Source organism: Micromys minutus (assembly GCF_963924665.1).
Source record: "Micromys minutus genome assembly, chromosome: 14".
NCBI lineage: Eukaryota > Metazoa > Chordata > Mammalia > Rodentia > Muridae > Micromys > Micromys minutus.
This window is the reverse complement of record NC_137983.1, coordinates 6,944,511-6,954,489: the sequence shown is the minus strand read 5'-3', so window position 1 is coordinate 6,954,489 and position 9,979 is coordinate 6,944,511. Positions and strand designations below refer to the sequence as shown.

At 39.9% G+C, this 9,979-nt stretch overlaps 1 pseudogene across 1 annotated transcript; it reads left to right on the top strand.

The window, feature by feature from the left end:
- Nucleotides 1-5,876: 5,876 nt before the first annotated feature.
- LOC308429687 (calcium uniporter protein, mitochondrial-like) lies at nt 5,877-6,961 on the top strand (annotated as a pseudogene). Its single transcript has one exon. The product of its transcript is annotated as a calcium uniporter protein, mitochondrial-like (transcript).
- The last annotated feature ends 3,018 nt before the right edge of the window (nt 6,962-9,979 follow it).

The window sequence follows — 9,979 nt, the reverse complement described above, 5'->3', positions numbered from 1 at the left end:
GCATCCCATCAGACCACCATGGTCTAAGGCTGGCCTTTAATAACAACAAAGACAACAAAAAGCCCACATACACAAGGAAACTAAACAATGCTCTATTAAATGATACAATGGTCAAAGAAAAAATAAAGAAAAAAATTAATAATTCTCTATAATTTAATGAAAATAAAAACACAACATACCCAAACCTATGGGATACAATGAAAGCAGCACTGAGAGAAAAACTCATAACTCTGAGTGTTTCCAAAAAGAAACTGAAGAGAGCATACACTACCTACTTGACAGCACAGTTGAAAGCTCTAGAACAAAAGGAAGCAGATACACCCAAGAGGAGTAGATGGCAAGAAATAATCAAACTCAGAGCAGAAATTGACCAAATAGAAACAAAAAGAATTATTAAAATAATCAACCAAGAGCTGTTTTTTTGAGAAAATTAACAAGATTGATAAACCCTTAGCCAGACTAACTAGAGGGCAAAGAGAGAGTATCCAAATTAACAGAATCCGAAATGAAAGTGGAGACATAACAACTGAAACTGAGGAAATTCAAGAAATCATCAGATCCTACTACAAAAGCCTATACTCAACAAACCTGGAAAATCTGGAGGAAATGAATGAATTCCTAGACAGATACCAGATACCAAAGTTAAATCAGGACCAGATAAACCATCTAGACAATCCCATAACACCTAAAGAAATAGAAGCAGTCATCAAAAGCCTCCCAACCAAAAAAAGCCCATGTCCAGATGGGTTCAGTGCAGAATTCTATCAGACATTTATTGACAACCTAATACTCCAAACTATTCCACAAAATAGAGTCAGATGGAACACTACCTAACTAATTTTTTGAGGCCACAATAACTCTCATTCCTAAACCACACAAAGACCCTACAAAGAAAGAGAACTTCAGATCAATCTCACTTATGAACATTGATGCAAAAATACTCAAAAAAAATCCTTGCAAACCGAATCCAACAATACATCAAAACAATCATTCACCATGATCAAGTAGGCTTCATCCCTGGTATGCAGGGATGGTTTAATATAAGGAAATCCGTCAATGTAATCTACCATATAAACAAACGAAAAGAAAAAAAACCACGTGGTCATCTCACTAGATGCTGAGAAAGCATTTGACAAAATTCAATACCCCTTCATGTTAAAAGTCTTGGAAAGAACAGGAATCCAAGGCCTGTATCTAAACATAATAAAAGCAATATACAGCAAACCAATAGCCAACATAAAACTTAATGTTGAGAAACTTGAAGCAATCCCACTAAAATCAGGGACTCGACAAGGCTACCCACTCTCCCCCTACCTATTCAATATAGTACTGGTAGTCCTGGCTGGAGCAATTAGACAGCAAAAGGAAATTAAAGGGATACAAATTGGAAAGAAAGAAGTAAAAACATCACTGTTTGCAGATGACATGATAGTGTACATAAGTGACCCCAAAATTTCCACTAGAGAATTTCTACAGCTGATAAACAAGTTCAGCAAAGTGGCTGGATACAAAATTAACTCAAACAAATCAGTAGCCTTCCTATACTCAAAGGACAAACATGTGGAAAAAGAAATTAGGTAAAAGATACCCTTCACAATAGTCACAAACAACATGAAATACCTTGATGTGACTCTAAGCAAGTGAAGGACCTGTATGACAAGAACTTCAAATCTCTGGAGAAGGAAATTAAGGAAGATATCAGAAAATGCAACGATCTCCCATGCTCATGGATTGGGAGGATCAACATTGTAAAAATGGGCATCTTACCAAAGCAATCTACAGATTCAGTGCAATCCCCATCAAAATTCCAACCCAATTCTTCATAGAGTTGGAAAGATCAATGTGCAATTTCATCTGGAATAACAAAAGACCTAGAGTAGCAAAATCTATCCTAAACAACAAGAAAACATCTGTGGGAATCATCATCCCTGACCCCAAGCTATATTACAAGGCAATCGTGTTAAAAACTGCATGGTACTGGTACAGAGACAGGCACGTGGATCAATGGAATCGAATAGAAGATCCAGAAATGAGCCCTCACGTATATGGTCACCTGATTTTTGACAAAGGAGCTGTAAACATTCAATGGAAAAAGGACAGCCTCTTCAACAAGTTGTGTTGGTCCAACTGGCACTCAGCATGCAGAAGAAAGAAAATAGACCCTTTCTTATCTCCTTGTATAAAGCTCAAGTGTAAGTGGATCAAAGATCTCCACATTAAACCAGGTACACTGAAACTATTAGAGGAGAATGTAGGGAAAACCTTAGAACACATAGACACAGGAGAAAATTTCCTGAACAGAAAACCAATGGCTCTTGCTCTAAGGTCAAAGATTAACAAATGGGACTTAATGAGATTGCAAGTTTCTGTCAGGCTAAGGACACTGTCATGAAAACAAATTGGCAGCCAACAGATCGGGAAAAGATCTTTATTAACCCCACATGTGATAAAGGCCTAATATCCAAGGTACACAAAAACTCAAGAAGTTAGACACCAGGGAATCAAACAACCCTATTAAAAATGGAGTACAGAGCTAAACAAAAAGTTCTCAATTGAAGAATATCGAATGACTGAGAAGCATCTAAGGAAGTGCTGGACATTCTTAGTCATCAGGGAAATGCACATCAGAACAACCCTGAGATTCCACCTCACATCAGTCAGAATGGCTAAGATTAAAAATTCAGATGACAGCAGATGCTGGCGAGGATGTGGAGAAAGAGGAACACTTCTCCACTGTTGGTGGGGTTGTAAACTGGCACAACCACTCTGGATATCAGTCTGGTGGTTCCTCAGAAAATTGGACATAGTCCTACATGAAGACCCAGTTATTCCACTTCTGGGCATATAACCTAAAGTAGCTCCAACGTACAACAAAGACACATGCACCACAATGTTCATAGCAGCCCTATTTATAATAGCCAGAAGCTGGAAAGAACCCAGATGTTCTTCAGTAGATGAATGGATACAGAAATTGTGGTATATTTACACAATGGAGTATTACTCAGCTCTCAGAAACAATGACTTTATGAAATTCTTAAGAAAATGGATGCATCCAGAGAATATCATCCTGAGTGAGGTAACTCAGTCACAAAAGAACAGATATAATATGCAGTCACAGATAATTGGATACTAACCTTAGAAAACTCTGATCACCCCAGAAACAACTCACAGACTCTATGAAGTTCAAGAAAAACAAAGGCCAAAAAAAAAAAAAAAGAAAAGAAAAGAAAAATCATTATGCTTAATCTTTACACACCAAGAAAACTTTGACTATTTCCAGGTTACATCTTGTTTTACATGTACTTTATGCTCACTGTAACTAGTAAGATTTTAATGCATACTATCAAACCTTTAAAAAATCAAGTACTGACAAAAATGTATTCATATACTTTTATGCAAAATTGCTTTTAAAACCCATATATTTATCTTTGTTTTTTAAAATAAAGTTGTTCAATTAAAATAAAATAAAATATTTAATGTGCTCTAAAAATAGAATAAAATATTGGGAAAAAAATTTTCCAAGCAAATGGTACCAAGAAACAAGATGGAATAGCCATTCTAATATCAAATAAAATCAACTTTCAACCAAAAGTTATCAAAAAGGATAACATAGTCCTCAATGGAATTATCCACCAAGATGAAATCTCAATTCATCATGAATTCTGAATATCTATTATCTAAATGCAAAGGCACCCACATTCATAAAAGAAATCTTACTAAACCTCAAACCACACATTACACACATTGCACCACACACAAATATAGTGGGAGACTTCAAAACCCCACTATCATCAATGGACAGATCATGGAATCATAAACTAAACATAGACATAGTGAAACTAACAGAAGTTATGAAAGAAATGGATCTAACAGATATCTATAGAACACTTCATCCTAAAGAAAAAGAATATACCTTATTCTAAGCATCTCATGGCACCTTCTCCAAAATTGACCATATAGTCTGTCACATAACAGGTCTCAACAGACACCAAATGATTGAAATACTCCCATGCATCCTAATACATCACCATGGACTAAGGCTGGTCTTCAATAACAACAAAGACAACAGAAAGCCCACATACACATGGAAGCTGAACAATGCTGTACTCAAGGATAACTTGGTCAAGGAAGAAATAAAGACTTTTTAGAATTTAATGAAAATGAAAGCACGACACACCCAAACTTATGGGATACAATGAAAGCAGTGCTAAGAGGAAAACTCATAGCTCCAAGTGCCTCTATAAAGAAACTGGAGAGAGTTTCAGCTTACATACATTAGCAGCTTGACAGCACAGTTGAAAGCTCTAGAACAAATAGAAGCAGATACACCCAAGAGGAGTAGACTGTAGGAAATAATCAAACTCAGAGCAGAAATCGATCAAATAGAAACAAAAAGAACCATACAAAGAATGAACAAAACCAGAAGCTGGTTCTTTGAGAAAATCAACAAGATAGATAAACCCTTATCCAGAATAACCAGAGAGCACAGGGACACTATTCATATTAACAAAATCAGAAATGAAAAGGGAGACATAACAACAGAAACTGAAGAAATTAAAAAATATATTAGATCATAATACAAAAGCCTATACTCTACAAAAGTGGACAAATCTGGATGAAATGGACAATTTTCTAGACAGATACCAGGTACCAAATTTAAATCAGGATCAGATAAACCATCTAAACAGTCCAGTAACCCCTAAAGAAATAGACCCAGTCATCAAAAGTTTCCCAACCAAAAGAAGCACAGGACTAGACAGGTTTAGTGTAGAATTATATCAGACCTTCTAAGAAGACCTAATACCAATATTCTTCAAAATATTCCACAAAATAGAAACAAAACAAACACTACCCAATTCATTCTTTGAAGCCACAGTTAAATTTAGACCTAACCCACACAAAGACCCTACAAAGAAAGAGAACTTCAGACCAATTTCCCTCATGAACATCGATGCAAAAATACTCAATAAAATTCTTGCAAATGAAATCCAAGAACACATTAAAACAATCATTCACCATGGTCAAGTAGGCTTCAACCCCGGCATGTAGGGGTGGTTTAAAATATGGAAATCTATCAACATAATCCACTATATAAACAAACTCAAAGGGAAAAAAAAAACATGATCATCTCATTAGATGCTGAAAAAGCATTTGACAAAATTCACTACCCCCTTCATGTTAAAAGACTTGGAAAGATCAGGAATCCAAGGCCCATACCCAAACATAGTAAAAGCAATATACAGCAAACCAATAGCCAACATCAAACTAAATGAAGAGAAACTTGAAGCAATCCCACTAAATCCAAGGAATAGACTAGGCTGCCCACTTTCTCCCTACCTATTCAATAAAGTAATTTAAGTCTTAGCCAGAGCCATTAGACAGCAAACGGAGGTCAAAGGGATACAAAATTGAAAGGAAGAAGTCAAAAAAAAAAAAAAAATCATTACTTGCAGATGATATGATAGTGACCCCAAAAATTCCACCAGAGATCTTCTAGAGCTGATAAACAACTTTAGCAAAGTGTCTGGATATAAAGTTTACTCATACAAATCAGTAGCCTTCCTCTACTCAAAGGATAAACAGACTGAGAAAGAAATTAAGGAACTGACACCCTTCACAATAGTCCCAAATAATATAAAATACCTTGGCATAACCCTAATGAAGCAAGTGAAGAATCTATATGACAAGAAGTTCAAGTCTTTGAAGAATTTGAAGATCTCAGAGATGGAAAGACCTCCCATGCTCATGGATTGGAAGGATTAATATAGTAAAAATGGCCATCTTGCCAAAAGCAATGGACAGATCCAGTGTAAGCCCCATTAAAATTCCAACTCAATTCTTCACAGACTTAGAAAAATCAATTTGGCAGTTGAGAGATGGCGGCCGCAGGTAGATCTCTCCTCCTCTTGCTGCTCTGCTCCTGGGGCGGCGGCAGGGGTGCATGGGGCTGCGGAGCCCTGACTGCCGGCTGCTTTCCCGGGCTGGGCATCAGTCGCCACGGGCCGCACCAGCAGCACCAGAGGGCACACCAGAGGCCGGCTTCCTGGCGGAGCGTGGGGGCTGCATATTGCAGTACAGTTGTGCCCTCTGATGACCTGACGGCGGTTTATCAGAATGGGTTAGCGGGGATATCTGTGAGGCTGCCTTGTCGGCGCGAACGCTGCCAATTCACTCTCAAGCCTATCTCAGACTCAGTCGGCGTGTTTTTACAACTTCAAGAGGATTGGGGAATCGACCCGGTTGCGATCTGCTCGCCAGATGGCGCTCGAGTTGCTGCCTCTACAGGGATAGACCTCCTGCTCCTGGATGACTTGAAACTTGTCATTAATGACCTAACCTACCACGTACGGCCACCAAAGAGAGACCTCCTGAGCCATGAAAACGCAGCCACGCTGAACGATGCGAAGACCCTGGTCCAGCAGCTGTACATCACACTGTGCATGGAGCAGCATCAGCTTAGTAAGGAGCGGGAGCTTGTGGCGAGGTTGGAGGACCTCAAGCAGCAGCTGCCCCTCCCCCCCCCCAAGGTACGGATTGAAATCAGCAGGAAAGCAGAGTAGAGGACAACTCTGGGGCTATGGGGGGCCTTGCCTACATGGCCACGCAGTTCGGCATTTTGGCCCGGCTTACCTGGTGGGAATACTCCTGGGACATCATGGAGCCAGTCACCTACTTCATCACGTATGGGAGCACCATCGCCGTGTACCCGTATTTTGTAACGACATGCCAGGAATAGGTTTATCCAGAAGCCAGAGACAGACAACACTTATTATTATTCCATAAAGGAGCCAAAAAGTCACATTTTGACCTAGAGAAATACAACCAACTCAAGGATGCAATTGCTCAGGCAGAAATGGACCTTAAGAGACTGAGGGACCCATGACAAGTACATCTGCCCCTCCGGCAGATCACTGATCGGAGAAAAGGAAGTGCGAACCCGCCAGAGCGCGTCTGTTTGTGACTCACACCTTTGTATTAAGCATGGCCGAGGGCAGCTGGGGCCGTGTGGGGTAGAGGGTTTTATCTTTAATTCTAAAAACAAAACACAAAAAGGATCTTAGGGGAAAAAAGGGATCTGAAGCGCTGAGGATCAGACACCTTGGAATCCAAGTGCAAAGGGCTTAGCAAATCATGTCTTAAGCATCTCTGATTCTGGATGAGAATGGCGAGGTCGCAGCTGCGGGGAGGATGCCGGGGTGTTTGCTTCTGGCCTCTTTGCAGGGTCTGCAACACACTAACACGCCAGCACCCCACTCAGCTCTAGATTTTTTTTTTTGTTTTTGTTTTTAATTTAAAGTTTTATTTCACATAGAAATAAATAAGCATCAAAGAAAATCAAATCTTCTGATACGTGATTGGCAGAGCCTGAGCTGGTGCGATTAGCTTTCATTTTAAGCTGGACCCGGTCTCTGCAAAGTTACTGAGATATCTTCATCCTGCACCCCTTTTTCTGACCACCTACCTACTTATGGATGCTGGTTGGTTACACTGCTTTCGGCCACGTAATCATTGGAATTAATTTGTGATTGATTATCTCTTAATGAGATCTCACGTCTGTCTCCCCGGGCTCTGAATCAGTGTCTGGAAGTCACTGGCAAGTCTGCATGAGGGTTTTGTTGTATTTTGGGGTTCTTTTGTTTTGGTTTGGTTTTTTACTAATTAGTCTTGAGATTAGGAAAAGATTCCTTCCTTTAATACTGACCCTATTGACGATCCCCACTTCCTGCACGCCACGGATCTAAAGGCCAGTGCTAGACTGTTATCAAACGAGAGAGATGTAAGGTTTACAGATCGGCTAAAAACTGGGCTCTGCGGCTGTTTCAGAACCAGGATACTCTTGGTTAATCTAAGACACGAGCTTTCTCACCTTTGTGCGCCCTCACAACCCTACCACCCCAGTTGCTGTAAATCAAGGGCGGAACTCAAAGGGTGCAGCTATGTTTTTACCAGGAATACCTTCCTGTGGCTTCCTTTAGCCTGTCTTCTCCACCCTGTTTCTTTTTATCTCAAATCGAGAGACAGGAGAATTACTCTTACACTCTATCAGAGTCTTTTCTACCATCTTACCAGCTGGCACCTGCACTCGAAGTCAAAGTACTCTGCCAAGTGTCCTGTTTTTAACTGTTCTGGGGACAGGATGGCAAAGAAGACAGGGGCTTGCCACACAGCTGATTGGGTGTTTGGTTTTGTTTTTTTCCTTCACATGATTCACCCTTCCTCATGGGACAAAGGGTTTCTTTTTCCTCCTCCTCTTGGGATCATTGTGTATGAAAGAAAACCTTTAAATGACAAACCCAGACTCCTGGTGCCTTGCAGAGGTTGAAGGCCAGTCAGGATGCTGATTCCACCAGCCATCCCTGGCCTGCCTGAATGAGTGGATGCATGTCTCAGTCCCAGCCCGTCTCTCCTTCCTTCCTGCTGTCCAACCTCTCCCTTGTTTCTTTTCCCTGTGTAGATTATTTTTAAGCCATCTATCCTGTTTGTGTGCAGGATTCTGAAGAAGGAACGGCATAGTGCAATAAGCAAATCCTCTGGGTGGTGTGGGAGGCTGGGGGGGGGTGAGCAAGATGATGAACATGTATACTGGTGTGGGAGGCTGGGGGGGAGCAAGATGATGAACATGTGTACAATCCTGTATCGTTTATTAAATATGTATAAAAAGCAACATACCTTCTGGAACAATAAATACTTATTCAATTTTTGAAAAAAAAGGAAGAAAAAGCAATTTGCAAATTCATTTGGAATAACAAAAAATAAAAGAACTTCTAATGGAATCACCATCCCTAACCTCAAGCTCTATTACAGATCAATTGTGATAAAAACTGCACGGTATTAGTACAGAGACAGGAGGTAGATTAATGAAATAAAATTGAAGACCAGAAATGAACCTACACCTATGGTCATTTGATCTTTTACAAGGAGCTAAAAACATTCGATGGAAAAAGGACAGCCTCTTCTACAAATTGTGCTGGTTCAACTGGCAGTCAGCATGCAGAAAAATGTAAATTGATCCATTTTTATCTCCTTGTACTAAGCTCAATTCTAAGTAGATCAAAGACCTCCACATAAAACCAGGTACACTGAAACTAATAGAAGAGAAAGTGGGGAAGAGCTTAGACCACATAGGCCCAGGGAAAAATTCCTGAACAGAACACCAATGGCTTATGCCCTAAGATCAAGAATGAACAAATGGGACCTCATGAAATTGCAAAGCTTCTGTAAGTCAAAGGACACTGTCAAAAAGACAAAATGGCAACTAACAAACAGAGGGCAAATATCCAATATACACAAAGAACTCAAGAAGTTAGACTCCAGATAATCAAATAATCCTATTTTCAAATGGGGTACAGAGCTAGACAAAGAGTTCTCAACTGAGGAATACCAAATGGTTGAGAAGCACCTAAAGAAATGTTCAACATCCTTAGTCATTAGGAAAATTCAAATCAAAACAACCCTGAGATTCAACCTCACACCAGTCAGAATGGCTAAGATCAAAAACTCAGGTGACAGCAGATACTGGTGAGGATGTGGAGAAAGAGGAACACTTCTCCACTGTTGGTGGGGTTGTAAGGTGGTACAACCACTCTGGAAATCAGTCTGGTGTTTCCTCAGAAAATTGGACATAGTGCTAACCAAGGACTCAGCTATACCACTCCTGGGCATATGCACAAAAGATGCTCCAACATATAACAAGTACACATGTTCCACCATGTTCATAGCGGCCTTATTAATAATAGCCAGAAGCTGGGAAGAACACAGACGTCCTTTAACAGAGATGTGGATATAGAAAATGTGATACATTTACACAAAGGAGTACTACTCAGCTATTAAAAACAATGACTTCATGAAATTTTTAGGCAAATGGATGGAACTAGAAGCTATTGAATGAGGTAACCCAGTCACAAAAGAACACACATGGTATGCATTCACTGATAAGCAGATACTAGGCCAAGAAGCTTGGAATACCAAAGAAACAATT